This window comes from Corylus avellana, chromosome ca7 (genome assembly GCF_901000735.1).
Source record: "Corylus avellana chromosome ca7, CavTom2PMs-1.0".
In the NCBI taxonomy this organism is placed as follows: domain Eukaryota; kingdom Viridiplantae; phylum Streptophyta; class Magnoliopsida; order Fagales; family Betulaceae; genus Corylus; species Corylus avellana.
The window spans coordinates 9,175,522-9,181,871 of NC_081547.1; positions in this window are offsets into that span (position 1 = coordinate 9,175,522).

Consider the following 6,350-nt stretch of genomic DNA (forward strand, 5'->3'; position numbering starts at 1 on the left):
TTTTTTTTTTTTTAGTTTGAAATACATGGGGAATTGGCGGACCCACCAAAGAAAGGGCCATGGGGTGTGACCACCCCTATACAGCAAAAGATGGTGTGGCCAACCACCCCTTATTTTTTTATTTTTTTTATATTTTTTGTTAATATGAAATAATATTTTATTATTATTTTTTGTTAGTGGGACATGTGTTTCATTTGTGATTCTAGGATTTCTAAGAATAAATCCTAACCATGAACTGAATATTCTCCAGTCCATACAAACTTCTGTTCCAATTTTATAACATACAAACTTCTGTATTTATTTAAACAGTTAAATAAAACCGATGGTTCAAATTTTAAAATATAGAATCTTATATTTAAAAAAGTATGAAAGAATCTCGATCCAAGAAAATAGGACAAAGTCATGGCGGATGACGGCTGCCAAATTGAAGCAGCCAAGCATCAGACCTTTTGATTTTTTTTATAAAAAAAAATTGAAAAAGAGAGATATTAAAGGGGAATCCAAATTTGAGGTATTAGCACCAAATTTGAGGTATTATCACCAAATTTGAGGCATTAACTCCAAATTTAGGATGATCGAATCCTTTTTTGGTGATACCATCCCTAAATGGCTAACCTTTCACCCCTAGGTTTTAGTTTTGAATAAAAAAAAATAGTTTTGAGGCATCAAAAACTAATTAACTTATATAAATTTAACTAACAAAAAAAAAATAACAATTTTTTTTTTTTTTTTTTTTTAATATATGTTAGACACTAAGGCAAAATTTTGGCAACCCCATAAGCGAGGACTCATATGGCGGATGATGGGGAAGTGAACAAACGAAGAGATGGCGGGTGCTAATTGCCTAATTGTGATAATGGAAAGCTCCGCTCGTAGGGGAGTGAAAATAACGATTACGGTTAGCGGTTAGTGGCTAAAACCGCTAACCGCAACCGCCTAGGCGGTTAGTAAAATTTACTAACCGCCTCCGCTAACCGGGTAGCGGTTAACCGCCCGGTTAGCGGTTAACCGCTTTGGAATAACCGCTTTTTTTCTAACCGCTTTTTTTGGGCTTTTTTCTTTGGACCGATTTTGGACCGGGTTTGGGCCGGTTTTGGGCTCACTTTAAACATTTTTTTTTCTCATTTTAAACATTTTTTTTTTCCCTTTCCATGGCCATTTTAGCATTAAAAATTGCTATATACCAAAATCTTGTTGGCCACCTTCTACAAATCTACACATCATATAATATACAAATAAAATTACAACAAAATCATCACTTTACTTGTAGTCTTATACATAAACTCAAACAAGTTCATAAACTCCCAAACAAGGTCATAAACTCACAAGCAACCAAAAAAATCAACATGGTTGAACTTAAAGCGCCCATTTCAATCAACCAAAAAATGTTCATAAACTCATGACTTATTGTTATTTATTATATATATATTATATTTAAAAAAAAGCGGTTAGCGGGTAGCGGTTAATAGTTAGCGGATTTCCAAAACCCACTAACCACTTAGGCGGTTAGCGGTTTTTACTAACCGCTTTCAAAGCGGTTAGGCGGTTATCAGTTAACGGTTATAGCGGTTAGCGGTTAGGGGTTGCGGTTAAGCGGTTTTAAATTTCACCCTTAAAAACAAGGGCGCATCGCGGGTCAAGTTTATTTGTCTCTATTTGACCCCCCTGACATAGTGGGTATTGACTCCTATGCTTTTGTATTTGGTTGCTTCTTTTATTTCATTCACAAAACTACATTATTATTATTATCCACGGCTCCCATGTTCTTGCAGAAGAGCATTAATAGCAGTTCTCTTACTTAACAAAAAATTTAAAAAAAAATTAAGAAATTAAGTTATTTTTTCCTTTTTTTATTTAAATAAATTTGACAATAACTTCTTTTATTTTATTTTTTCCTATGCCATATAAATATTGTTTCAAATGAATGATAGGAAAAAGAGAAGAAAAAAAAATCCATTTAAATAATCATTCAAACAAATGATAGGAGAAACAAAGAGGAAAAATAAAAAAAGAGGAAGCATTTTTTTAGTATTAAAATAATGGTAAGGAAAGTAAAAGTACTATATACCCTAGATTTAGGATAGCATCACTTTTGATTCTCTTGAGTTTCCATTGATTTAAAAAACATTAAGAAAATAAGATTTACAAGAATGTTATTAGTGTTCTGTTTCTATTTGAGCAGGAGAATGATCAATATGAAGGGTAATGTGAAGGGTGACTCTTCTTGTTTGGTTGCTTTCCGTTCAAGTATATATGAGTTGAAACTTATCGAAATATAGACTTGTCATTGAATGAGTAAGAGCGTGGGAAGTGGGGTTTTTTTTAAAATAAAAAATAAATGAGTGAGAGTGGAGTTTTTTTTTTTTTTTTTTTTTGATAAGGAGAGTGGAGTTATGAAAACAGTCACAACAACAAAGTGGCTGGTATGAATAATTGGAACAAAATTAGTAATTAATGTAAATGTGACGTTTCCTTACATTAATTACTAAAACTTTTAGTATAATTGTCTTTCCATGTGTCAAGATTTTATTGGCATTCTCAATATATTTTTTTTTTACCCATAAAGTACGTACATTAACTAAAGTTGGGATGATTGTAGGATACTTTTGTTGTTTTTGAATTTTCATTATATTAACTTGGAACTTCTTTGTACATTTCTTTTATTGCAATGAAATCTTTATCTTGGATAGAAATGTCAATCAACTCGGCTAGTTTATAAATCTGTTAAACATACAAGAAGTAAATGCTTTTTTAATAATTTTACTAAAAAAATTACATGTTTGTTACATGTTAATTAAAAAGACATGTGTTTCTCGTATGGTAAAAGACACACGATAATTTTATATGCTAAATTAGAAAACTTTCCTCCGACCCATGTTATAAGAGAGAGAAACTTGCTGATAGAGAGAGAGAAATGCTATACTTTTCAAAAAAAATAATATAAAATTTGCTACCCAAATGATGTGTCATCTTGATATGTTGCACGGCATTTGTGAGGACGTGTTGGATCCAATTTGGGCTTAGAACCTGGCCCAAAAACTAAGGAATTTGGTTATCTTAGTCCTAAGTTTATGCTAAAGTGTTGGTGGGTGGGGAATAGACGAAAGTTGTTGCTTTTCCCTCCTTGGGCTGTACAATATGGGCTGAGCCCAAAGGTTTCAATACTAGTTGAGGCCCATGAAAATATAACATACAAAACCAACAAGCTAGAAAGAATCCAGGATTAAGAGTTGCACATAATCAAAGTCTCCCAACAAATAATAATCAATTAAAGGCTAAAGTCTACCCTTCCAATTTGTAATTATGATCCTAAATCTGCAAACCAACTTCCAATAATAACTAAATAAATAAGGTGTGTTTGAACAAAACATAATGATTTTGTCTCTACTAGACTCACAAACATTACCTCAAATTGGCATTATTACGTTGTCATTTATCTGTCTATTTATTTATTTGTCTGTCTTGCTCAATCATATAAGCGAAAAAGAAAATTTTAAAAAAAAAACTTATATATTTAGGTGCATATGTACATAAAAGAATAACTCTATTTTTGTAAAAGGAATGGATAATACCATTGCGCCTATATGCTTAATTAGATAGGGTGGCCAACCACTTTTATTTATTTATAATTTATATTTTTATAATTCTTCAGATTAGGCAAACTACATAATGGTACGATAAATGGTGGCATGTATGTTTGGATGGACTAGAATTGGATCAAGTGGCTTCCATCCAAAGTATTATGATGAGGAAATGATAATCATGGGGAATTCTTGTCTTTGGACTGTCCATATTCGTTTTTTTTTTTTTTTTTTCATGGAAAAGATCTTTTGCTTTTTATATTATTAATACATGATAGTACTATAGTACTAGTGAATAGGGGTGTTAAACAAGCAAGCTATTGAGCTCGAGATCGGCTCATATAAGCTCGGTTTGTACTCGACTCAATTATTAAATTAGACATTTCGTGAACATAAATATTGGTTCGAATATTAAACGAAGCAAGCTCGGCTTGACTCGGTTAAGATCATGAGCAGCTCGTATAAGGCTCGAATTAGTAGTTGTTCACATAATTGTACATATTAATATTAAATATAGATGATTTTTTTTTCCTAATAGGATCATTGTATTATAAAATGATGCATATCATCTCTCTTCGAAAGTAAGTGTTTTGATGTCTTAACTCAGGCTCCATACTTAGCTAGTCAGGCTAAGCAAATGCTCATATGCAAGCTGACTTCTTGAGCCGTTTAAAAGTACTTGAAGTTTAAATTTATAATAAAAAAAAATAAATTAAATATAAGAGCCAGCTCTCAGCTCAACTTATTATAAGCTTGAGCTCGGGCTCAATTTTTTGGCTCGTCCTTAAGCTCGGCTCGAACTCGAGCCCGAGTAAAATTTAAACGAGCTGAGCCCAAATAAGGAAAACTCACTCAAACTCGGCTCATTTACACCCTTGTGAACTGTTTATGAAACAATTTATTTATTTTGTTTTTTAACCTACTCGGAGAAAAAATAAAAAACAAGAAACAGGGTAGTTACTTTGAGCCTACACATAAGGGAGAGTATTAAAGTATTAATTATATAATTAAATTAATCTTTTTTTATAAGTTTAAGCTTTTAGGATAAATGGTGATTTGATACTAAGAGCATGTTTGAGATTGCGTTTGAAAAATAGAGTTTTTAAGTCAAAAAGAGTTTTTGGGCAAAAACTTCATTTTTCAAGCTTTTGTCAAGTTGTTTTTTTGATAATTTTTAGGCTTTTTAGACCCTTAAAAACGCTTTTAATTAATTTTACCAAATGAGTACTTTTTTTTTTTTTTTTTTTTCAAACGAATTTTTTTAGTGTTAAAAGCATTTTTAAACCCCTCAAACGCAATCTTAAACATGCCCTAAATCATGAGTTCAAACTTTAACAACTACATTAAAGTTGGCTTTCAAAAAATCAGGCTGACAAACCTTCCTAAATTATCTTTAAAAGAATAATTCTCTTAGGCACGGTTCGAAGGTCTTTTAACCGCCGAAATGGCTAGATGATTTAGCTTTCTACTTTACTAGTTTTTGTATTTATATTTTATTTATCTAGATTCGGACTCTTGCAAGCAAATTTCGATTCCACCCTTGCTCCCAAAGCTATTTCATGGGACTTTAACTGTCAAATTAATCTTCTAAATCAAGGAAAACAAGTCTACTTGGACAGCATACTAGTGTTATATGTGTCGAGAATGAGCAGATTCCCATAAAAGAGGCAACATCAAGTTAAATCCTAGAACATGTGAAAAGATAAAATTGTGAATGAAATCATCTTCATCAGCAGCATTGCTTTCACAATCATTAGTAGAGGATACCCTAATAGGCATGTGTTACCTTGGTCACACTCAAATAAAATAGATTTCTCCGACCTATCAATTTTATTTAAAAAAAAAAAAACAAGAAGAAGAGTGGAGACGCCGCCAACGACCTTGAAACGACAACCACATTCCATGGTCCAATGCAAAAACATGTCATAATCAATTAAATTAAATTAAGGGGAAACTTCACTAAGGACCCCCAAACTTTCACCCGTTTTGAAATACCCTCTCTGAACTTCAAAATCTCTCAATTTAGTCCCCTGAACTTTCAATTGCTTTCCATTTGGACCCCTCCGTCAGATTTTAAACGTCACATGACGTTTATACCCCTGATTTTGTATAAAATTCCAACTTCTAAAACGTTTTTTTATTTTTAAAAAAACATAAATCAGGGATATTTTGGTCTTTTTTTGAATTTGTAACGGCTAAAATTAACGGAAGGGTCCAAATTGAGAGCAATTGAAAGTTCAGGGGATCAAATTGAGAGATTTTGAAGTTCAAGGGGGGTATTTCAAAACGGGTAAAAATTTGGAGGTCCTTAGTGAAGTTTCTCCTTAAATTAAAATAGGGTTACGCTTGTGAGTGGCTGTCACCTACAAACTTAATTTGCAAGCGGTATATATGTCATATATGCGCCTTGTTTGGTTGTAAGTTAGAACCTTAGGAGGATACTCACACAAAAAAAAAAAAAAAAAAAAAAACAACCTTAGGGGGAGAAAAAAGAAATAATGCGTTAATTAAAGGTAGGAGTTCCCAAGTTGTTCCAATGGGCATGTCAGAGGTTTCGTACTAATTGGCCACTCTTAGCTGTAGGCCTGTGGCTTTAGGGACAAGGAAGGCCCATCTGCATTTAATGAGGCAAACGAAACAAAAAAGACCCACCAGGACCAATTATGTATCCTACTATTACTATTACTATTATGTATGTTGTATCTATCAATCAATATCTTTTTTTTTGGTGGTGACCATGTGTGTCATCAAAATCAAGACTCTAGAGTA